The sequence below is a fragment of the Lethenteron reissneri genome, chromosome 36 (assembly GCF_015708825.2).
Source record: "Lethenteron reissneri isolate LAM-NWPU_2019-01 chromosome 36, ASM1570882v1, whole genome shotgun sequence".
Lineage (NCBI taxonomy): Eukaryota > Metazoa > Chordata > Hyperoartia > Petromyzontiformes > Petromyzontidae > Lethenteron > Lethenteron reissneri.
The window spans coordinates 2,672,672-2,698,708 of record NC_083814.1 but is presented as its reverse complement, the minus strand read 5'-3'; the positions used below and the strand labels follow the sequence as shown (position 1 = coordinate 2,698,708).

Below are 26,037 nucleotides of genomic sequence, written 5' to 3'. Positions count from 1 at the left end.
ATACGCAGAGTTACGCAGAGATCCATAGTTACACAAACTCACAGACCATGGCCCAAGGCCATAGGCAGTGGTGGCAGTTGCAGGACATTTCAAGGGGGAGGAAATGTGCAAACTAATAAGAGCACAAACAACAACAAATAATTATTTACACAAAACCAAGGCCAGAACTAACTGCAAACAGAATAAACGATAAACAGTGCTTCTATATAAATCAACAAAAGTGTCGACAATCCCTGTCACAGACGACACGTGCAAATAAGCCGTGCGCACAGCCTCGAACAAAATGGAGCTCGGCTGCAGAGTTGACAGCGATGGTGGCACGGCCTCCGCTTATTAAACTTTTAGTTCATTTCGTAAATGATTCTTAAAATCTATTTATTTATTTTATGCTGAGTGTCCGCTGCTGCTGCTGTGTCCTGTACAGCGCTTTGAGATATCTTGATGAAAAGTCGCAAAAAATGTCATTATTATTAACAGGGCTGGAGGCGGTGAGTGTGGGATGTTAAGATTGGTCATGACGAGGACATTCCTGGATGTGGGTGGAGCGCAAGAGAAGGCCCTGGTACCAGCCCGAGTTCTCGATATGGTTTTCTTGGTTGCGAGCAGGCCACGGATGTCGACCCATATGGTTTACTCCGTATTCTTGTACAGGGAATTTGAGTTTTCAGGTCCATACGGCGGTACAGCCGTTTCAATACGGGCAAAACAATGTTTTTGTCTGTTTGTTTGTGTTTCTCCCTTGTGATGGGCCTTTGCAGGATGAATGTTGAGATGTATAAGGGCACGGGGTGACCAATAAGGTCTGAATTGGTCTGTAATAAGGTAGGGCACTGATAAGAGGTTGACAGGTATGGCAGGCTATCCTACAGAATGAGGAAACGCCGTTGTCTAAGCTATGATCGTAAACGAGGCGGCATTGCATTGAGTGGCCTGACTCTTCCGCCCTCTGCCATCGCATCACTGTTGACCCCATCTGAACTCTCAGCTGAATTATTTTTGGAGAAATGGGAAGAAAGTTTAGAAACGTCAAATAATTCTACGTATGGTGCGAAATAAGTTCAACATACATTAGATTAGTAGTGGTATTTTTTCTGGCCGTGAGTGTTTTTGACCTAGGTCAAAGGTCATGGAAAGTTCATCATCAATTGCGTGGGTGCAGATCTCTGATGTGTTTTCCGTTTGTGCCAACAACCGCCATTCGCCACTAAGTGACGGCGACGTCACCACGGCGCCTGTGCCAGGCCAGGTGCACCACTTTGAGGTTTGTTGCCGCAATGTTGTTGGAAGGACGTGGGTGCCAAACAACACCCGCGGGCACAACCTAGAAACACACGCCAGGTAAGTTCTGCGCAGCCGCGTAACCAACCCCTCGCTGTGTGGAAGCCACAGGATCCTCTCCCTGGTCGCTTCTCGTGAAAATGAGCCATCACTCAACTCTGTACGACCACATCTATCTCAAGTGAGTAAGCGGGCCAAGTTTAATATATTACGTAAATAATTAATTCGTTTGAGAGAGTAACTTCTGTATAAACAGAAATAACTGTACGCTCGTATTTCCTTCCCAAAAAATATTTTATCCACTCCTCTTATAGTTGCGTATTAAAAGCGCGGAATGATGCACAAGCATCTGCTGTGTATTTTTTTCCGCTGGCTGGCAAGGCTCATGGTTAGCAGCCACCGGTCATTTCTCAAAAAAAACACTGCTGCCGAGAAAAGCAGGGGGGCAGCAGGAAGCCGCCGCCACCACCACCACCACCGGCCCCCACCGCCACTTGGATGTGGTTTCGCGACACAAAAGCGCGCGACACACACAAAGCATGTGCGGGAGGACTCGGACCCAGCACGGCTTGTAAGGCACCAACCTCTTTCCACATCCCCCCCCGCCCCCCACTGGCTCGTTTCAAAACATGGTTCAATCCCAACCGTCAACCGTCTGTGCAGGAGGCCCCCCCCCCCAACTGTTAAAATTCAAAAGTTGGTTTTTCCCCAACTGCCAAAATAAAAAAAAAATGCATACCATCCTGTCTGGCCCAGCTTGAAGCCACACCGCGCCCCGAGCCGAAACATCTCCACTCAACACCAAAGACAAAAATCCCCCCGTACAGCCTTAACAGACTGATGGGGCAAGTGCTGTTAGCGAGCACCTATGAAGGCCGGAACGGCACACAAGGGGGCGGGTGGCCAGCACCACGCTTGACCGCCTTCGTATCCCTGGTGGCGATTTTTACACACCGCACCAGGTACTCATTTGAGGCTGAGTTGACCGAGGGGGTGCCCAGGACCGGTTCAGATAATCGTCACTCAACACCAGCAACAGCATAGACAGCCCGTTCCCCCTGCCGCTAATCCCATACACAAAGAACACGCAACTTGCTTCAAACATAAAGAACACTCCACGATGTGGGGTCGGATCCGTGCGTGCGTCTTCTGCATTGCCTTCGTAGGTGCTCGCTAAACAGCACTTGCCCCAACAGTCTGCTCAGGCTATACAGCGGATCTTTGTCGTTGTCTTGGAAGCTGCATTGCAGAATAAATGGACGCAAGGGTACACCAACCCTTGTTGTTGTTCCGTGTTATTTTAAGTTCCAGTGATTAGGAGTTAACAAAAGAGTGCTCGTTTTTTTTAGAAAGTATCCAGAAGGCAATAGTATTGATTAGACAGATTCACGCACCGCCACATTTAAATGATTAACCGAGTTTCAAGTTAATCGCTTGCATCGCTGGATTATGAGTTGGCGGCGGCTAGCGGAGGCCTTCATCCAGCAGTGGATTGACCAAGGCCGATGATGATGGACAAGTGAAATGACAGCATCTCCTTAATCGTATGGCGTGTTACTTCTCTCTGTGGCACCAAGCCAGCGATGGAAATGCCACAGTGGCCAATCTCTTCGTTGAACAATCCACCGCTGACGCCCCACAAAGTGACACTGATTTTACGCACCCCAGAGAGATAATGAGCGAAGTCATTCCACTTAGCAGATTTATTTTAAGTGTATTTTGTTTACACAGGTGAGAACCAAGAGACAGGACATGTCTCTTTTGTAAGAGTGACCTGGCTCACCAAAATGGCAAAAGCAACTACATTCATGAATGTGTCGTTAAACCCGCCACCACCCGACACAGTCAATTAGTAAGGTTTGTCACGTAAACAAAACGTGACAATTCGTTACGAGTGTGTTGTGGATTTACTCTCCAACACGTCGGTGGGCTGAAGTAGTAACTAATTAACGCGTCTTGTTTATGTGACAACCCTTACTGGCCATGTCGGGTGGTGGCGGGTTAACGACACATTTAAACTTACGCGTTCTAACCCAAACAAACCTTCATCACGAATAATATTGGTCGCGGAAGCGTACGTGCCAAACCAATTACGTGAAAAATTAACCCGTAAAAACAAAGTTTTTCACTATAAATCCTTTATATGCGTGGCGGCTAGAGTCCTCTCGTCCTCTGGCTTGAGATGGCTGCCACCTATGGGTCAGATGATTGTCTGCCAGTATTAAACAATTGGTAATTAAATATTTAATTTGTTTTCCCTAAACAGTGTAAAATTTTAGAAAAACATTTTCACGAACATTACTTGTCTCGCACAACGAGTCTGTGTGCAAAATGTCAGCTCGATTGGATCACGGGAAGTGGGTTAAAAAACGACCGAAAGAGTTGCACGGTCGTAAGCAAGCAAGCACGCAAGCAAGCAAGCGAACTTAATATAAAGGATTTAAAAAAAAGAAGAAACTTCCAAAAATCCACAGTAACTTTAATCCGGCACCGATTCTCCCCGCAGAGGGCAGCAGCGTCGGCCACGGTCACTCCGCTTCACCGGCTGAGACTCTGAACAAACTCCCCTGCTTTGCGTTTGTCACACGCACGTGCAACAAAGAAGGCATCCGCGACCGACATCGCTATATCACGATTGATTCGTGGGTACCGATCGCCGCCGCGCGCCTACAAAGCCGACAATGTGCGCGCGGTACACCCTCCTCCAGCAGACGCTGCCAAAATAAATAAGGTTGTCAACGTGAACAAACCCAACAATGGAAATCCTTTAAAACGAATTATGAATCGAACCTCGCCGCGTTTATTTGGGAGATGAGGGCCGTAAACTTTATCGATGAATGACATCCCTGCCCCAGTTGTTTTTCTCGCATTCAAAAACATTCGTTTAATGTGCGTCCTTCCATCTGCGCGAGCAATCGAGAGAACTGTGAAGGCCAAGCATTTACACTCGGCCTCCGCGAGAGGTTTTTTAAGTGCGCACTTAAAAGTCCAGCGGGGGGGTTGGGGGGGGTATACTGCTCTCTGCCCGTGGCAGTTAACCAAGACACGAGGCCCTCACAAAGCCCTGGCTGAGCGTGACAATGGATATTTAAACAGGGAGGGGGGGGTGAATGGCGCTTTCACTGAATACCACACTTAAGGAGCACCCCCCCCCACACCGAGAAAGAATGTGGGGGCTGTAAGTATTTTATCAGGCGAGAGGCCGTACGTGCGTGCATGCGTGTGGACACGGGAGGCACTGTGCCTCCCGCACTGGTGGCTGTGCGGGTGACAGGACGCAGACCCATGGGTGGAAAAAACCCGATTTTTCCAGCGGCAGGCATCGGGTTTTTTCTTTAATACAATTAAACCCGATTTCGGGGAATTAAAACCTGGTTTAATGAATACGAAACTCTGAGAGGCTTAGGCTGCTTCCTCGTCGGTGCTGCTGTCGTACTCGGGGGGCCGTCGGGCACGGGGTAGTCGTAGAATACGGCGGGCAGGTTGGTCTTGATGAACACGAGCTTCTCCTCCACAATCGTGGGCGCCAGTGAGTTCCTGAGCTTGGAATGGATGAAGCCCGTCGTTGAGAAGTTGGCGAAGTGCGGTTCTGCAATTAGAACCAATTAAACCGGATTTCTCCCAATCTCAGATGATCGGGTTTAATATAAAAAGGCAATAAACCCGATGGTAACAAACCCGACTGTGCCACGGTGGCGAGATGATGTGAACTCACCTCGCCTGGCATGCGGGAGTTTCGTGGGTTCGATCCCGGCCCCTGACGACTGTATGTTTTTATTTTGTATGTTTTGATTTTGTATGTTCTCCCCGTGGTCGCGTGGATTTTTCTCCGTTTTTTCCCCCTCAACATTTAGAATCAACGTCACGCGTTTATAGTATTTGGCTATAAATCTCCACGTGATGATGAGCCATTTGTGAAAACTGGGTCGCTTCTGAAAAAGACCTAAATAGCTCAGTGGGGTCTTACCTGGTAAAATAAAAAAAAAAACTTGTTTATAGTTTAGTTGTAGTGTTGTTGCTACAAAAGCAGCAGCAGCTTGAACCGTGGGGCTCCAACATTAGCCGAGTGCGTGCCATCATATCCAACGCAGCAGCGTGGAGACTATTTGCTTTGGAGAAGTCTCGCATGCCGAGATATCCCAGCGTGTGCGAAAATAGGTTCTAATTTAGCCGCAGACGGTCTCAGATTCAGCGTTCGGGCAACTCCACTTGAGCGATGGCTACGGATCTCATCGGCTGCTGCGTACCCAGCGAGCGGCCCATTACAATTAGCACATCATTAACACGTCTTATCGTCGTCGTCATCATCATCATCAGCCACGATCAATCCTCCACTGGCTGCATGGAGGCATCCCCAAACCGTGCCATCAAGTCCCTTAACTAAAAACGTAACATTTGTTATTTTACCAGGTGATGCCCACTGAACCATATACTGTAGCTCTTTTTCAGAAGCCACCTAGCCACAAATGAACAGTTTATAAACAGTTTATTTAGAATTGTTCTGTGAGCTAAGAAGCTCTTGAATCAGGTTTCATGAACAAAGGAACAAACTGTAAAACACAGCGTTTGCAACAGGCCGCATAAAAATTATTAATACAATAAATAAAAACGATAGCTCAACGAATGTGGCTTATTGTGGCAATTTATATCAGCCAAATATTCTAAATGCAAGTTGATTCTAAATGGGGAGGGAAAACTAGGGGGATGCGGGAGGAAATCCACGTGACCACGGGGGGAACATGCAAACTCCAAATATACAGCAGTAGGCGTCTTGGTCTGGATCGAACCTACAACCTCCTGCACACCAGGTAAGATCGTTAACATCTCGCCACCATGGTGCCCCTAGATTCCCTATGAAGGGAACTGTGCCATGGTACAACCAGTCGACTTCTCACAACGTGGTACACATTTTTTATCAACCCTGGAGGAATGATGAAATTAGCCAAACTGGCTGGGATTGTACACGCGCACGTGCGGCCCCTTTGTCAATCCACTGCTGGATGAGGGCCTCGCCATGCCATGAAGGTCGTGGGAGTTATCTGTCGATACGTCACCATGCTGGTCAGTGCGGGTTGGTGAAGGTGGCCGAGAATATATGTTAGCAAAGAGTACAGAACAACAGGGTGGCACAGCCTATATAGCACCCGTTATACAAGCGTGGTGGTCGCTCATCCGAGCACTACCCTGGCTCAACCCTGTTTAGCAATGCAACGATCAACGCAAATGCCAATAACATTGTGGCATTAAAAGTTAAAAAATACATAACATATGAAGGGCAAAGCTTTGGGCAATGACCCTTCTCCATCGGGCGTAGAAATTAACCTCGGAAGGCTGGTGAGATCAGATGTCTGCTGAATGATTTGGTCATAGGCTGGGTTCGGATTACAACTTACAACTTCACAGTTGGGAGCCCAGCCGATATTGCTGCAAGTGAACCCTGCCCTGGCCACTCAATATTGAACAGGACAGGAGGGTACTGAATACACAAAAATACTACTCGTAGGAATACGTTGTCTACTTTAATGGCATAATGGGTGATTGATTAAACAAGCATGACGGTGAACATTCACTCACCCAACTCCAGGAAAAAGTTATTCTTACATTTATTGTGGAGGAACACACGTGCATTTAGCAAGGGACTGAGATGAGAGCAATCCCTAGCAAAGTATGAAGTGTGCCTCTTCCTCTGGTGTTAATGTATAATTGGACAGTTGTAACGCACAGAACGTTGTCAATCCACTGCTGGATGAACGCCTTTCCACACCGTGTCAGTCATGGTGGGGGGGGGGGGGGTTATTTGACCATACCTCACCATGCTGGGTCAATGCAAGTTGGTGAATGAGGGGGAGGGGGGGACCCAGGGCAAATCCTTTTCCTTATTCACAACCTTGATATTGGCAAAAAGGGCCCGTAGATATAACTGCTTAACCAGAGCTATTAATGTTTTGGGGTTTGCATTGCCCTTGTACTGTTCGCCTTGTGACGTCCTTTGGTACTGGAGCACCGCTGAGACATGGCCACAAAAAGAGGCCGTCTCTGGTCACTTTCAAGAGCAACACATATACGTTCGCATGTTGTTACAAAATGTGGTTTATGCAGACTCGATGCCTTTGTAATAGGTGTCGATTTAGTGTTTGAGCATCTCAACACGTGTATTATTGCCCTGAAATTGGCACACACACAAAGGGGTCCCGTATACATATCTTTCAAGCAATCGATTCTCAGTGAAAATGACCCATGGCCTTCATTGGTGGCCACGAAACCCCCAGGGTTTGTTGGAACACAACACAAACCCACACACTGCTTGAGCGGTGGTGGGGGGCGGTTGTGGGGGGGGGGCTGTCAGGGAGCAAACGCAACTGGTCCGTCCGGAATTCCTCAGCGGGCGAGAATGACAGATACAGTAGCAAGCTCCAGAGGCGTTCAAACCTCTTCTCGAGCCAGTGCTGCTCACACCCAGCCAGCCTGAGCCCCCCCCCCCCCTCTCATCCGTCTCTCTCCCTCGAGAGAGAGAACCGCCGCCAGTGACACGACGTTCCGTTCTGCCCTGCCATCCCACGTCCAGCAGATGGCATTCCATTCAACACGGCCGACTCACGCTTCACTTGGACACTCACACGGGATTGTCCATTATAGCTGCCTGGCCCGTTGTGTGTGCGGTCTGCGTGCGTGGGTGGAGGCGTTGTGCCGGGCGTGGTGCTGGCCACCCACTCCCTCGTGTGCCGTGCCGGCCTTCATAGGTGCTACTGGCTAACAGCACTTGGCCCAACACTCTTTTCCTCTGTGTGCTATGGGAGCGGTGGAGCAGCGATTACGAACCCGGGCGAAGTTAAATTCGTGCTCACGGCCACCGACACCGTTGACTATTATCTGAACTGGATCTGGGCCTCCAAATAGGTCGACACACCGGGGAGGGGCTCGAGATGAATATTGTCGAGCGGGAGACACGGCGTTTCTAAGTTGAACACCTTTGTCACTGCAAGCGGCGTCCTGCGGTGGCAGGATGCCCCTTGGGGAGCGGTGGCGCAGTGGTTAGCGCGCTCTGCTACAATCCCGGCGACCCGAATTTGATTCCCGCTCACGGTCAACACCAGTGGCGATTATCGGAACCGGTCCCGGGCCGCCCCTAGGTCTACTCAGCCGAAAATGAGTACCTGGTGTGGTGTGTAAATATCAGCATTGGGGAAACAAAGGCGGCATGGTTCCGACCTTCTTATGTGCTCGCTAACAGCACTTGCCCCAACAGTCTGTTAAAGGCTATATACGGTGGGCCCTTTGTCTTTGTTGCTTTGCGTTTAACTCACAACTCGTTTCAATTCCTACTCGGCATACTGCACAGAAGGAGTGACTCATAAGCGCATTAAAGAGATGCTTTCATGTACAGTACAGACATTCAGAATCATTTACAACCCTCCCAGGCAAGTCTCCTCTCGCCGAACGAGCGCAGGGCGGTGTGGGGTTCATCTTCGCGGTGGCAAATCCTGAGCCACCGGTGGAAGTTCCACATTCCTCTGGCAGAGTGCGATCTATGCGTAGAGCGTCCACTGCCCACAGAGGGATAACCTGGGGAGGGTGGATAACTCCACGGGGTTGCACAGTGCACCATCGCTGCACACGCTGCCCGGCAACTCTGATGTGAGCAGAGGTCGATAGGTAAGGTCTTAGACTGGTAGCTTTGTGACGTCATATTTGAGGGGGGGGGGTCTGACTTTTTGTGACGCCGTGTGACTAGGGGGGGTCAAAAATCGCGTGACGTCATTTATAGACGGTCCGTTGGCACTCTGCACTCTTTGTTGGCGGCGGGGTTATTGGTGCCGTTTTATTGCGAAAAATGTACATGGCCAACTGTGCTAACCGACGGTGCGGATTGCCCTGCTCTGATGCAGGAGAACAGGCAGTGGACTTTGAGCAAAATACACAAGAAGAGCGGTCAACTGATTGAGACATGAATTGATCCTCAAATTTAGCAACAAACTATGAATGTGTCGATCGGCAGGTGACGTAGTGGGGTAAAGTGTGGGTACTCCCACCTCTTCTACGTGGAAGAGTAGGCCAAAATGCTCTTTCGAGGGTCTGTCTAGAACACTCTTGATTGGGGGGGGGGGGGGGCTTCTGCAAGCAATGCCAGGGCCGTACCTTTATTTAAACTATTTAAAATATATATTTTACCAGTTAAGGTCCACTGAACTATCTATGTAGCTCTGTTTCAGAAGTAACCTGGCCACAAATGATAGCTCAACCAAGTGGCTCAAATTCATAGCAGCCACATACTCGAAACGCGTGATGTTGATTCTAAATGTGGAGGGAAAAACCGGAGGACCCGGAGAAAGAAACCCACGTGACCACGGAGAGAGAGACACGCAAACTCCAAATATACAGCAGGCGTCAGGATGGGAATCGAACCCAGGAACTCCTGCATACCAGACGAGCTAGTTACCATCTTACCACCGTGGCATATCTCCTAAACAATCGGCGCATCGCGTTCATACTTCCCCGCAATGAGCGAGACGCCACGGTGGAGAGAGCCGCACCGTCGACCCATTGAAACGAGCCGCACACAAACAACAACACGCACACACACAACAACACACACACACAACACGCACACACAACAACCCGCACGCACACACAACAACCCGCACACACACACAACAACCCGCACACACACACAACAACCCGCACACAAACAACAACACACACACACCACAACAACACACACACAAACAACACCCACACACACAACACCAACACACACACAAACAACACCCACACACACAACACGCACACACACAACACACACACAAACAACACCCACACACACACACAACAACACGCACACACACACAACAACACGCACACACACACACAACAACACGCACACACACAACGCTCGGGTGTCACTGGGACGATGTCCACCACCGCCCTGGCTTTCCCCGTTCTGCCCCGGGCGCTCAAAACCTCGGGGGGGGGGGGGGGGTGGGGGGGGGCTCGCGGAAACGCGACACGGCTCGGTGTGTGTAGACAGCTCAGTCACGGCAGCCTCATCTCCAGCTGAGGCTGGCTTGTGTCACAACCAGACAATCATCGCGGCAACGCACGACGAGTGACATTAGGTCAAAGCCGGGGCCCCTATTGTTGTAACACGAGAGGGCGGACACCCCCCCCCCCCCCGTCGGCTCGCAGTGCAGCACAAGCTCAACGCCCCGGGATTCTCCCTGCTCAAGTGAGCAGCGAGGCGGCGCTCGGGGATTCAATCGTCACGGGGATATTTGCCGAGCCCCCCACCCACCCACCCACCTGAGCACCTCTGGCTCAGTGGGACACGGAGGAGCAGAGAGAGATATAATAATATTCTCCAGAGCTCTCCGCTCCCAGAGAGCTCCAGCTGAGATGACGTTCATCTACGTTGGCGGGCTGATGCCGGCAGTGGAAATTCCACATTCCTGTGGCAGGGGATAGTTTCCCCAAAGACTGAGCGCCGTGTGAGTATCGACCCAGCGCTACCTGTTGTATCGATCTGAGCGGGATGATCAGTCGAGCTGCGAGTGGGATTTGAACTCGTCGCCCGCGAGGTCGCGAGTCAAGTGCTCAATTAGTCAGACAAAAGGTCTCCCTCGTATAGCCTCAACAGACTTTTAGGGCAAGTGCTGTTAGTGTGCACCGATGACTGGGCAGGGTGACACTGACTTATCGGGACCGTGGCCGCGATATCAACGCCACGGCGGGCAGACATCAGCTCATCCCGCGGGGGGAGGGGCAGTGGCATGGTGGTTGGCGCTGCGCTACGAACCCGGCGACCCAAGTTCCATTCCCGGTCACTGCCAACATCGGTGACGAATATCTGAACCGGTCTTCAGCTCAGCCTCCTCTGGGTCGACTCAACCTAAATGAGTATCTGGCGTGGCGTGTAAACATCGCCACTTGGGAGACAAGACAGCCAGGCGTGCTACTGGCCATCTACCCACTCGTGTGCCGTACCGGCCTTCATAGGTGCTCGCTAACAGCACTTGCCCCAACAGTCTGGCGAATGTTCTTCGTGCGTGTGTGTGTGCGTGCGCGCGCACACAAACGCACCATGAAGGAGTCTCAGAGAAACACTCTTCAGCCTCTCAGCCTCATTTGAACTCAGCTCATGGCTCGAGTACGCGGGGGCAGCAAGCTGCACCTCATGCCGACTAATGCCGCTGGACTATCCTCAAGTCTCACTCGGTTTTGTTCCGGGAAAAGACTTTTGCCTGGCCAATTCCTTATTGAGCTTGGGTGCCTGGAGAAAGCCCACGAGGAGACAGCGTTCATACATCTGTACAGACAGGCCAGCAACCAATTTTCAGTACTCCCACCTAACGGCTGCCTTGTATCGCTCTCTACTGGGAGGTATAAACGCATAATGATGTTTTACGGTACCTACCGACTCTACCTCACAAGCAATGGATTACAGGAGTATCCATTTGAACAACAAAAGTGAAAATGAACAAAAAAATGAATGTCCAAACTTGGCAATGGCGAGGAATCCACAGGGATGTGGGGTGCGGCACACGCAGCCAACCATACCCGAGCCTTACCCCCAAATGAAGAAACTATCCAATCAGCCCTCAACTCGAGCTCCACCCCAAACATTAAACCTGGTGGTGTAGCGCGCGGATGGCATGGGCCTTTGTGCGAGGAATACAATGGGCACCGCCTCCTCAAATTGCCCTCCTTTGCAGGATGGCATCTGGGCCCCCCCAGCCCAAGGGCACCAGTGCAGTCCACCGCCGAAGCCTAACCTCACCCCTACTGCTTAAACTCGAGACACATTCTCACCTTTTGTTATTTGTTTAAGTTTGGTGTGGCTTTAACCACCGTACACTGGGGGCCTGATCACTGTGAGGCTGATCATTAGAGGGGGGTGGGCAGGCTGATCGCTGGAGGGGGCTAATTGCAGGCGGGTGGTTGATCGCTGGGGGGGGGGCTCATCGTTGGGTGGGAGTGATCACTGGATGGGGCTGATTGCTGTGTGGGGTGGGAGTGATCACTGGATGGGGCTGACCGCTGGCTGGGGTGGGAGTGATCCCTGGATGGGGCTGATTGCTGTGTGGGGTGGGAGTGATCACTGGATGGGGCTGATTGCTGTGGGGTGGGAGTGATCACTGGATGGGGCTGACCGCTGGCTGGGTGGGAGTGATCACTGGATGGGGCTGATTGCTGTGTGGGGTGGGAGTGATCACTGGATGGGGCTGATTGCTGTGGGGTGGGAGTTATCACTGGATGGGGCTGATTGCTGTGTGGGGTGGGAGTGATCACTGGATGGGGCTGATTGGTGTGTGGGGGCAGGAGGTGATGACTGGAGGGGGCTGATCGCTGGGGGGGCTGAACGCTGGGTGGGGGGTGATAATCACTGGGGGGGGGTGGTAATCACTGGGGGGGGGGGGGGTAATCACTGGGGGGGGGGCTGGTAACCACCAGGTGTGAAGGTATCTTCCACTGGGCCGTCACCACAGAGTTCTTCCTGGGGAGACGCACGGGGCCATCGCTCTCGTTCTGCTGCAGGAGGCTCTAACGAAGTGCCGGACGTCGCGCGCGTCACCCGAGATTGGGAGAACCCCCGTGGGACTCTGTCCTCTCGACACTTCGGCCAAAAGGGACCACTGCCAGAGACTACGTCTGGCAGCGGTGGCAGTGGCTTCTACCAGTAAATGTACCCGACACGTATCCCTGTTTGTTAACATACGAGCGCGATAATCACCCTAATTACATTTCAGTGTTTCATTAACTTAATCGTAATTGGCCTATGAATGAAAAGTAAATTGTCCGAGCTAATTTCACTACAGGAAACGTATTTTATTTAATATTTATTCGTGTTTCTGCAGTATTGACAATTTTTTTTCTTATGGAAAGCGGGTTATTTATGGTTTTCCCTCTGATGTTTCACTGGCTGGTATTGTTTTTTTCTCTGTCTGATTTCTATTTGTTTCTTTGTTGCACTGCGTTCTTATGTTTTAACGTTTGTCATTTCGGTGACTCGGATCACTCTTTAAAATGAGACAAACCCATCCTCGACTCTCCTGAAGTTCTCACCCCCCGGAGTTAAACGAAATAAACACGAAACATTGAAAAATTTTCGTTCGCACTTCACGCCGTTAATTATACCGAGTGTGGTAAGCCCTCTCTGAACGCTTCAGGCAATTTACAACATCGGGCCCACGCACTTAAAATCCAGGGACTGCCTTTGGTTTGCTTCCGGCATTGGGGCCCGGTGGACTGCGCCAGATGTTCGTGGCTAATACCGTACAGTGAGAGAAAACAGTAATTGATCCCCTGCTGATTTTGTACGTTTGCCCACTGACAAAGAAATGATCAATCTATAATTTTAATGGTAGGTTTATTTGAACAGTGAGAGACAGAATAACAACAAAACAATCCAGAAAAACGTATGTCAAAAATGTTATAAATTGATTTGCATTTTAATGAGGGAAATAAGTATTTGACCCCTCTGCAAAACATTACTTAGTCCTTGGTGGCAAAACCCTTGTTGGCAATCACAGAGGTCAGACGTTTCTTGTAGTTGGCCACCAGGTTTGCACACATCTCAGGAGGGATTTTGTCCCACTCCTCTTTGCAGATCTTCTCCAAGTCATTAAGGTTTCGAGGCTGATGTTTGGCAACTCGAACCTTCAGCTCCCTCCACAGATTTTCCATGGGATTAAGGTCTGGAGACTGGCTAGGCCACTCCAGGACCTTAATTGTGCTTCTTCTTGAGCCACTCCTTTGTTGCCTTGGCCGTGTGTTTTGGGTCATTGTCATGCTGGAATACCCATCCACGACCCATTTTCAATGCCCTGGCTGAGGGAAGGAGGTTCTCACCAAAGATTTGACGGTACATGGCCCCGTCTATTGTCCCTTTGATGCGGTGAAGTTGTCCTGTCCCCTTAGCAGAAAAACACCCCCAAAGCATAATGTTTCCACCTCCATGTTTGACGGTGGGGATGGTGTTCTTGGGGTCATAGGCAGCATTCCTCCTCCTCCAAACATGGCGAGTTGAGTTGATGCCAAAGAGCTCCATTTTGGTCTCATCTGACCACAACACTTTCACCCAGTTGTCCTCTGAATCATTCAGATGTTGATTGGCAAACTTCGGACGGGCATGTATATGTGCTTTCTTGAGCAGGGGGACCTTGCGAGCGCTGCAGGATTTCAGTCCTTCACGGCGTAGTGTGTTACCAACTGTTTTCTTGGTGACTATGGTGCCAGCTGCCTTGAGATCATTGACAAGATCCTCCCGTGTAGTTCTGAGCTGATTCCTCACCGTTCTCATGATCACTGCAACTCCACGAGGTGAGATCTTGCATGGAGCCCCAGGCCGAGGGAGATTGACAGTTCTTTTGTGTTTCTTCCATTTGCGAATAATCGCACCAACTGTTGTCACCTTCTCACTAAGCTGCTTGGCGATGGTCTTGTAGCCCATTCCAGCCCTGTGTAGGTCTACAATCTTGTCCCTGACATCCTTGGAGAGCTCTTTGGTCTTGGCCATGGTGGAGAGTTTGGAATCTGATTGATTGATTTCTTCTGTGAACAGGTGTCTTTTATACAAGTAACAAGCTGAGATTAGGAGCACTCCCTTTAAGAGTGTGCTCCTAATCTCAGCTCGTTACCTGTATAAAAGACACCTGGGAGCCAGAAATCTTTCTGATTGAGAGGGGGTCAAATACTTATTTCCCTCATTAAAATGCAAATCAATTTATAACATTTTTTACATGCGTTTTTCTGGATTTTGTTGTTGTTATTCTGTCTCTCACTGTTCAAATAAACCTACCATTAAAATTATAGACTGATCATTTCTTTGTCAGTGGACAAACGTACGAATTCAGCACGGGATCAAATACCTTTTTCCCTCACTGTACATGCAGCCTCCGCAGCTCGCCGAGATGCCGACTTCCATTTGTAAAGTCATTATTGATTTACCGCAGGGCAGAGACACATGTATTATTTACAGGCACAGGCAATTCGCTTATCTGGCCAAGTGGCAGATAAAAGGATTCAGAAGTCAAAATCCTGGTTTGGGAGTTGACGCGGCCCATCCCATCTCCTGCGAGATAAAGTCCCGGCACCGTGGTTCAGTTCACAGTGGTTGTCGCGTAGGAAGATTGGTCCAGAAATGTGGAATGTATATCATTTGCGCTGAGCTCCGAACAGAGGTGACCACCGCAACCAATGCTGCTAAGAGCATGGGGACATTTTGACTTAACGTCCGACAGCAATTCGTGGTTCTCCAACAGATACATTGCCCTCCCCCACTCCCCATCATAAATAAGTTCAAATGAGAACCATCAAAGAAGATGACCACAGCCCATAACTCGCCACGCTGCTCAGTGCGGGCTGGTGAAGATGGGGAGCAGACATTGGAGCGTAGTACAATACAACAGTTTAACACATAGGCTTTCGCGACCAATATCATCCATAATAGAGGTTTTTGGGTTAGATCGCGTAAATATATAAATGTGTCGTTAAAACCCGCCACCACCCGACACAGCCAACTAGTAAGGGTTGTCACGTAAACAGAACATGCCAATTCATCACAAGTACAGCACACCGGTGTGTTGGAGAGCCAAGCTGTTTCTCCAAACATGGAGAAATAACCTCCCGAGAAGCCAATCAAAACCATTACTTAACCATACATAGCAGGTGTTACCAAAATATTTCCAAAATCTAAACACAAGATCCAGGTCCGATTCAATAAGTACACAAATTCCGTGATCTAATCCCATCTGTGAAGGAGGTCATTCCTGACATGCAATACCCTGGAGTCTACAAACGTAGTTGTACCTGCGGCAGCAGTTACATTGGGGAAACGAAATGACATGTCTCGGAACGTGTTCGCGAACACAAGGCAGATCTGAAACATGGCAGAACCAATACCCTTGCCGTGGCTGACCATTGTTATAACGCTGTGGGCTCGCATGATATTGTTTTTTTCCGAGACCAAGGTACTCTGCAAACCTTCGGGCAACTATCAAAGGTTTGTTCATGAAGCCATCCAGATATATAAACATAGACATAACTTCAACCGAGAAGATGGATACAAATTGAGCAATCATTGGAAGGATGTTATTAACCGGGTAAAGCTTTAACTGGTTATGGTTGTTTCCATCATACCCGCCAGGTACTAGTCTATTTTTCCGAGTTACTTCCCCCCACCCCCCCGTGTCCCACACTCAGCTTCCCACTTCTAGCCCCGCCTACCCCCCCCCCCCCCAGCTTCACTTCTTCTCCCCCTAGTGCTCACGCAGCCCCTCCCCCTTCCCCTGCTCCACCCCCCCCTCTCTCCCCCCTTTCTTGCCTATATAACCTCTTGCCACAGCAGCTCTCTCGCCTACTTCAGCATTTTTTCTTGCTGTGGTTGTTCCACCTGATGAAGATTGATTGTGTTGCGATCAAAACGTTGCGATTTGTTTTATTTTATTTCTACCTACGTGACTTTACTGAAAGAACCAAAGAGTATCTTTAATTATATTTACGAGATGTTCAGAGTTTTTGATGAACGAAGAGGTCCTACCGATGTAGGGCTGTATTTATTTCGTTACGTATTGTGCTAATTTGTACGTGGCAGAGCCTATTGTGCTAACTATGGGTCTTAATGCGACATCAGGTTTGTGCATTTTTTGGTAGCCCATAAAGTATTGGTGGTTTTGATGCCCTTAGTTTGATCAGGTATTCCTCTTCCTTGGGAATTGATGACTTGGCAACGATTGCTGTTGTTTTACGTTCTAATGTGCTGGTTGGGTCTCGTTTAATTTTAAGGCAGGCACCTTCATCGAGTAAATCTTTGATTTTATTATCATAGTCCTCACGGGGCATCACAACAGTCGATCGGCACTTATCAGCAGCAAGAATGTGGATATCTTTATTTGCTCTCAATTCTCTTAAGGCTTTTGCTTCACTGAAGTTAATATTTGTTTTTGACACGTTGCTGTTCTCCATAATTTTGGCAACCTCGTACCTATTTATCTCAGCTTGATTATGAGGGAGATGTCTAACTGCTGATTCCACTTCAACAATGATCTCATCGACAAGCCTTTATAGAATTGAGAGAAAATAAAGATATTCAAATTCTTGCTGCTGATGAGGGCCGATCGACTGTTGTGGCTTGGCTCTCCAACACACCGGTTAGTGCTGTACTAGTGACGAATTGGCCACGTTCTGGTTACGTGACAACCCTTACTACTTGGCTGTGTCGGGTGATGGCGGGTTTTAGCGACACATTTATATATTTACGCGATCTAACTCAAAAACCTCTATTATGTACAATACAACTGAACTGCCAATAGTTGGCCACTTAGCTCCGCTGCATGGTGATCACTCATCGAATCCTGCTTAGCTATCAAGATCAGGTGCACTCCTGGTGATCTGTTAGCATTCGGGCTAATTTCACCGTCGTGGAATTATGGTTAGCTTGAAGGTCCCCCATCCGATTGGCTCGTGTCGTACATGGTCAAGACCACCCAGTTGTAAGGACCACTGTTCAGTGTAACCACGAGTTGGTGAGTTAGTGTAACCACGAGTTGGTGTGTCAGTGTAACCACGAGTTGGTCAGTCAGTGTGACCACGTTTTGGTGAGTCTGCGCACCCCTGCTATGAAAAGACCGTGCTGGTTTACACAGCTCATCACAGCGCCTCCCTCCGCGGTCGCTATAAGTGGACATTTGCTGGCCTGGCCAGACAGCCGGTCACATTACAGTGCTTATTTTCCAGACAGCTTGGCATGAATGTTAGACGGTAGGCAAACACGTGCTTGGGAGAGCAACGCGCAGCCACGCTGAAGCACTGGGTGGGAAGTGTGGGCTCGGTGAGACGCGCGCCTGTGTGGATTGTGTGTGTGCAGACTGCGCAACGCACCCAGCCACCCGAGTTCGAATCCGACTTACGGCCAACACCAGTGACGATGATCTGAACTGGTCATGGGCCTCGCCAAGGTCGACTCGGCTTCAAATGAGTACTTGCTGCAGTGTGTAAACATCGCCACTGGGGAGACAAATGCGGCCGAGCGTGGTGCTGGCCACCCACCCACCCCCTCAAGTGCCGCGCCGGCCTTCGTAAGTGCTCGCCAACACCACTTGCGCCAAAAGTCTGCTTAAGGCGATGCAGGGGATCTTTGTCTTGTGCGCAGGTCATCTCAGTCAGTTGATCTATGGCACCTGTGTCTGTCTCAAGACCTCTTACCGGCGAGCCTTCAGCACTTGTCGAACGGCGGTTGTTTTTGTTGTGCGCGTGTGATGGCTGGCACAGCGAGGAGCACAGGTGGGTGCATCCGCCAGTTATCTCAGTCAACTCATAGCACCTGGGCCTGTCCTGGGACCTCGTGCCAGCCACGAGTCTCCATAACTTCACGTGGCCTCAAAATGCACCTAGCCTGGCCATATATTTTTGTAAAGGTAAAAAAGGCAAAGGTGCAACCCTGCAATTACTTGGTCAAGCCACCGCTGGTGGAAGAGCCTCCACTAGAGGGAGGGCCTAAAGGGACCGTGAGTGGAGCATCCATGCTGTGGTCCAACAATCACCTTGAATTAACCAGCGTGTGAGCGGCCTTCATCCAGCAGCGGATTGACAGTGGGCTCTGCACTCAGGATTAATGCCAACTGCACTCAATGATTGGAATTGTGACTCTCCTAAGAGTGAAATTATGACAAATTATTTTCTTACACTCCATTTAGTCGGCATCATCAGTCACCCTGCTGGATAAAGGCCACTCCGAGCCGTCGTTGTCACCCACCGTCCCATTCAGCACTTCGGAATATTTATTTATACTAGAGAAATCCGATGAGCTGTAAAGATCTTTTTCACAGATGTCTAGGAGAGACACAGCTGCCCAGGGGGGGGACAGGGCACAATAGGGCAAGTTTGCCTCGCGCAAAAGACGGCCTCACAATGGGCCTGTTTTCTTCACAAATGTAACAACAGTATTGTAATTTCACCAATGTGCGCGTATTGTATAATGCACGCCGTACGTTTTAAATAAAAAAAGTGATCTCTTTTGCGTGAAGATATTTGGATGTGGATTCGAAACGTCGTGCATGGTGGAATGAGGGTGCCCCACAAGGCGTTCTGTCCCAGGCCTTTGGGAACATCTGAGCGCCCCGGATAGAGACACCGTGACTTGACTTTCAGTAAAAGAGGCGAACCCAAAGACGTTGATTCAACCCATTTCTAATGGGAGCAAGGCTTTCTGCTCTGTTAGCCGTTAAAAACGTGGTTAAAAAAAGAAATACGATTTTCACCGAAGGGTTAAGGAAGTGGCACACCTTTCGCGTCACCTATTTCTCTTTAAGACGACCATCGTGTTCATAAGAAGCTTGTGGATACTCCGCTGATCACGTGGCACGTCACATTACAAACGTAGCCTCGGCCATGCGGACCGAGCGCCAGGCTGCTCAGCCTCACCCAACGCTCGTTGCCAGATTTCTCACCTCACCTGTAAAAACGTGATCACGTTGCCCCGATTCTTAGAACCTACATGGCATCCCACAGATTCACGGATTGATTGCAGGATCGCCCTCGTAGTTGTCAAAATTCCCGCACCTCCAATTAGCAAGGTTGGCGACGTATGGTGCGAAAGAAGTTCAACATTCGTCGCTGGCTTAACCGCGAGTATCTTTACTCTCCCCCCGATAAACCCCTGCTGAATTATAAAGGGGCTGTAGGAGGCACTACAGCAAGTACGTAGACTACTCACATATCTGCGTGGAGTTTGAATTGTATCTCCTAATAGGTCTGGAGTTTTCCTTCAGGCATTTCAGTTTTCTCTCACCACATAGGAATTGGCCAAATATCCTAACTTGGATGCTCTTGAAAAAGTATCTCGAGACTTAGCAACATTTCTATTGGTAAGTGACTGAAGCAAAATCTATTATTGTACTGTACTATGTTCCCATGTTTATGCTCCTGGAATTCACCAACCCACGCTTACCAGTGTAGTGAAGTATGGTCAAATAACTGGCATGACCCGCACGGCTTGTGGAAGTCTTCATCTAGAAATCAAACTCAAGTTGGCAGGTTTGCATTGCTACAGCGCACTAACCGCTTTTGTCACAACTTCTCACACGTAACTACACAGAGACAATGACGCCCCATGTAACCTACACAGAATGTTTGAGGCAAGTGCTATCGGCAAGCACCTATGACAGCCAGCACGGCACATGAGGGGGAGCAAGGCCGGCGCTAGGGCGGTGCTGGGGAGGGCCCTGCGTGGACCCTGCGCCACCAAATATCCCCTTGGCATCCCCCCCCCACCCCCCTGAGATCACTCTTCCCCTTAGCGGTGATTCACTGTCACGGTGCCCCCCACCCCCATGCACAACAGCTCTACTGGGCCCCCCTCACCCCCCCCCCCCATCCAAGAGGAAGTGGAACCAGGCCTTCGTTTACTTTGCATAATTTGAAATTCACACTGTTGATGTTGAGAAACGTCTTGTTTAGGCGTTTTGCACTTAATAGATAAATAGAATAATAAAACGTGCGCGTTCACACACAAGGTTGCAGGTCGTTGCAGTCAGCCCAGCTTTCTAAGACGCAGGACATCACATGTTTCTAGGCATCTGTGACACACTCTGGCTAACAACATGAGAACATTTTGTGATAATGATTTCAGGTTCAGCTATTTTACTTCCAAATTCGGCCCAAACTGAAACAAGGCCCATTTCCTTTCTAAAATCGGAGCAGGCAGCGATCAATCCATTGGTGCTTCGCGGGCTGTCGTCAACGAATTACCGCAAAATGCGTGCCACTCGTGAATGCAAGACGGGAGGACGCAGGCACGGCCGCGTTGGAGCACAATGCCAACAGCTGCCCAGCGACGCTGGCTGTCGGATAGAAGCCGTTCACGTAGTCTGTTGACCTGGGACGACGACACAAGGTAATATTATTATTAATAATAGAAAATTAGACGTACAAACACCTTTCTGCAATGTACTCAAGGTGCTGTAATAATTATAGGCGCTAATTACTATTTTTTATTTTACCAGGCAAGGCCCACTGAGCTACGTAGCTCTTTTTCAGAAGGGACGTGGCCGTAAATGACAGCTCAACCAAGTGGCTCATCACCACGTGGACATTTATAGCAGCAGCCAAATACTTTTAACTAATAGTTCTAAATGTGGAGGGAAAAACTGAAGGACCCGGAAAAATATCCACATGGCCACGGGGAGAACATACAAACTCAAAATATACAGCGATACCTTGACTTCCGTAAACTTGACTTTCGTCGCTTCGCTCATTCGGTCGTTTTCATTTACAAGCACATTTCAAATTTCGTCCGATTTCATCCCAAACCTTCCACGACTTTCGCGCCATGCGCCGTCTTTTTTGTTCAGTCTTTGAATGGAAGTCGTTCAGTGAGCGTCTCTTATATTTGTGTTTATTCATATATTATTAATACTGTACTTATTTCTGTGATTATACTGCAAACAATTAGTAGTTGTTTTGTGATAACAGTATAATACTACAGTGTTTACTTACGCAAGAATAAAACATATTTAAAGGTATAATTTTGTTTATTTATTTCGTTTTGGATATTTATCTAGTTTTTATTTATACTTAAGTTTATTTTTATTTTATTTCTGTTTATTTATGTTTCGCACGCATGTGTTATATAGTTCCTGTAGTTATTTGTACGTACGTTTTTATATTTACTGTAGTTATTTGCATGTACGTTTTTCGCCGGCCAAAATAAATTTAGAAGCTAAATAACGGCTCTGCTTTGACATTCGTCCATGCTCTGGTCCCGAACCAAGCGAAAGTGCGAGGTGTTCCTGTACAGGCGTCAGGGTCAGGATCAAACCCACGACTTCCTGTATACCAGGCGAGGTAGCTATCATCTCGCCACCACAGTACGCCAGTTGAGAGAACCTCTAGCAAGAGAGAACTATCGCGCCTTGAGGCAGGGTTTACACCACACCGCCGTTGTCTATAAGCTACGAGTTACGAACGAGACTGGGCCAGGCGCTCCATAGCAGGGGAGCAACACAAGAGAAAGTGGGTAAAGCGGTCAATCTGCCTGAACGTGGCGCACATTCGCTAGCCCCGCACCTTCCGAGGGAACTGCAGAAAGTAGGAGAGCGGTTGAGTTTGCGTGTTATGATTCACCCCCCCCCCACCACTCGCTCACTGCCCCCCCCCCCATCAGCACCCCAGGCCCCCTTCTGATCCAATTGCTCTGATTGAGGGGTTGCAATTCAATCCTGAATCAATTTGTGTTGTTGTCTTGCAATGCAGTGCACGTAAAATCTCGAGTTGCGGCAGACATTACATTAACTAATTATACACACGGCATATAATCATCATCATCAGCCATGAATTATCCACTGCTGGATGAAAGCTTTCCCAAGCCATCATCACTATGTTTCACAGCAACACAATGCAACAATCCATCTAGCCCCTGCACACGAGTGTGTTCGCTCCTTTACATGCCACTCCATCGTTCCTCTTGGCCAGCATACCTTCAAGCGACATGTCCTGCTGCTCAAATCCACCTGCTGTTCTTAAACAATAAAAACGATGCCTCAAATTGTAAATGTTGTGGGTTTACTCTCCAACACGTATGTTTTGTTGACGTGAGAAACCTTACTAATTGGCTGTGTCGGGTTGGTGGCAGCTTTAACGAGGCATTTATATTTACGTGATGAAACCCAAAATGCTCTATTTTGGATGATGCCTCTAGCTTGTGTACGTTCTCGAACGCACGCGTTTCTCTTTTCATCTCTCATTTCAATTCCAAGAATGCACCTCTTCATGCTTCTTTACGCACTTTTAATCTTTTGTTCCATTTGTCAATTCTCGTGCTTCGGGTCCATATAGCAATTGAAAATGATCAATTTTCGAACGCGCGCGATGTTTTGAGGCATGTATCACGAGTGTCAGACTGGATTCTAAGCGATGAATCGATGCACCATACAGAACCCATCCTGCTGCTGACGGCATGGCAGCACGTCTGCGCTCCAGTGTTCGTGTGGTGTTACAGCCGTTTGCAACCCGTGCTCTGAACCCAGCAACCTCGATTTGATTGCCGACCACGAATGACAACAGTAGAAAGTGTTTTCTGAACCTGCTTTGGACCTCCTCTAGGTCAACTCAGCCTTGAATGGATTTTAGTGGGCTAAACCTTGTTAGCCCTTGCCACGCACCGCATATGAACCCACTGTGCTGCTGTTGTGCATTTCCCTTGGATGTGATGACAGTACCGCGTGCTGGTAGGCAGCGCTGGAATGTCTCCCTGAGTGCGAGTCAACGTGAACGAATCAGTGATTGGGTTGGTGAGTGGGTAGTTAAGTGGTTAGGTGGGTGGGCGTGTGAGTGGGTAGTTAAGTGGTTAGGTGGGTGCTGTGAGTGGGTAGTTAAGTGGTTAGGTGGGTGGGCGTGTGAGTGGGTAGTTAAGTGGTTAGGTGGGTGGGCGTATGAGTGGCTGAGTGATCGGTTCAGTGACTAAGTAGGTGAGTGAGTGAGTGAGCGTATATGTACATGGAATGTGTTTGTATTATCATGGGTACATGTTTGCGCACGTGCCCGCCCGCGTGTGTGTGCGTGTGTGTATAGACGTGTACCGCCGCGAACCATCAAGAAGACGGAACGGCCAAACCGAAACGCTGTGAATTTCCTCACAACCGGTGATGTGGGGAAGGCTGGGGCTGTGCAGAAACACTTCGGAGCTGCCTCCGTGTCTCCGACACTCATTGGTGTTGACAGAGCACAGCGCCGGAACTGTTTTAAGAGCGCGCTGACCCAGGGGAGGCCCGTCACAGATATAGACACCAAGCCCTCGCTGGTGTGAGCCGAGTAAAAATTGAAAGCACTTTGCCAAGACTTTAGAGCAATGCACCAATAAACTGCAATTCCACGATACTCCCCACAAATGCATGGCTACAATTACATCCTGCGATAACAGACGGACGAGCACCTTCACAGTGCACTGCGGATATTTACAAAAGCGCCCACACCAAGCATTGTGCATCTCAAGGTATGTATTATGTATGTTGACCTTCTTTCTCACCGTACATAGCCAACCGTGCTAATCGGGGGTGCGGGGGAAGAACAACAATTAAAACACAAAAAGCTATTCTAAAGAAATTAGTTTAGTTGAAAAGCGCCTGCTGATAGGCGAGAGATATTCGTTGCATATTTCAGGACAAAGCTCAATTCAGGGAACATGTCACATTCGTATCTATTGCGACTGTGCGTGCTGCTTGTTGCTGGCTGCTTGAAATTATGGACCTTTGGGCCTGTGCTCAGCAGTTTTTTTTATCAACTGTTTCAGTGAATTTGGAAATGGCTCACGAGGCTGATGCAGAGTGGAATGCTCCTGTAGATTCGTGGGGTACTCAAGAGGTTGCTTGCTTGTGCTGAGCAAGCCGAGTGGTATAGGGCAGCGATCGCAGCGACATCAGTGAGGGATTCCTTGCTCTCTACCCTTGCCAATAATGCCATCAGATGGGTCGCCTCAATTCTTACGAGATGGAAAACATTTGTGATTTTCCCCAGATACTTAAGACCACCTTTTCCAACCCACAGACAAGCGTGGTGGAGTACAAAACAATCACCACCACGATCCGCACGGCAGGGCCCTCATCCAGCATCATCATCATGATCCATGGGCAGATAGCCCGTAGTTGTCCACTGCATATTTTGTCGTTTGTTTCCACTTTCCTCTGTCTTGTGCAAATATCCTCAGGTAGTTTACATCTTTCTGGCACCCATCTCTTATGTCAAGCCATTCTCTCTCATCCAGCAGCGGAATTATAAAAGGGCTGTTCGTGCACGGAGGTCAGCCGTGGGAGTCGAATCGCTGACGAAACCTGGCTCGATGGAGAGCACGCTGCCGCCCATCGGCTCCCCAGCGGCGTGACAAGTGAAAGCTGCTTACGAAGTAGCTGCTGCATCCCCCCCCCCCCCCCCACTTGGCCGAGGAGCCCACTGAAGTACCTAATTGCCTGAGCATGTTAATCAAATTGCATTAGCAAAATATCCCTACCTTGTTTTTTCCTACAGGGCCCTCCTTTTAATTAAGGAGCCCAGGCATGCAAACAGAGGCGTTCCGAAATCCCTACGCTCGGTGCAAATATAGTATGTGTACGTGCATCACCGCGCTGGGGCTGGTGTTGCATGCATGCGTGCGTTCATGGTGTTTCATCCAGAGGAGATGCTGACAGTTTTTGTTTTAGGAAGTGTGCGACGTACATCTGTAATCGCAACGCAGCAGCATTTGCAAGCCACGGCCTGTGCTGCTACAAGGCCACGGCCACGCGCAAGCAGATCCGGTGGCCAAAGAATGGCCCTGGGCCGTTCCAGCTCGCATCTTGTCCCCACGCTTTGCGAGCCACGAAATCTCCAAGGTCTCGGTCCCTCCCACTATGTCCCCTCCTCCCCAGCCACCCCCCTGCCCCTTTCTAACTCCGCTTGGTTACTTCTGCCTACTGAACCGTACAATTAGTGGCCTTAACGGCTTGCCAGAAAGGCTATTAAAGCAGGAACATGTAGATATGGCATGCAAATTGCATGAACTGTAGGCTCGTATATATGTGTAAAAAACATGTTACTACCATTGCTAAATGCCCATTTCAAATCATTAATCCCTGTATTTTCTTGGGAAGGAGGGGCAAGATATTTTAAGCACAGCACCGTTCATCCTAGAGACTGGCTTAACCACTGCGTGCCAAATCAGCCCACGACTACATTAGCTCTGCACTGCACGCCGCCTGGCACAGGTCAGCATGAAGGACCCACGGCAGCATGGCACGT

At 49.2% G+C, this 26,037-nt stretch overlaps 1 protein-coding gene and 1 long non-coding RNA gene across 2 annotated transcripts in view; one reads left to right on the top strand and one right to left on the bottom strand.

The window, feature by feature from the left end:
• The window catches only part of LOC133351245 (putative oxidoreductase YteT), a 190,926-nt gene that overhangs the window by 38,685 nt on the left and 126,204 nt on the right, over positions 1-26,037 (bottom strand). The window lies entirely within an intron of this gene.
• Positions 1,323-26,037, top strand: LOC133351125 (uncharacterized). Its single transcript, XR_009756150.1, has 3 exons — positions 1,323-1,459; positions 23,839-24,259; positions 25,028-26,037. It is a non-coding gene; the product is annotated as an uncharacterized LOC133351125 (long non-coding RNA).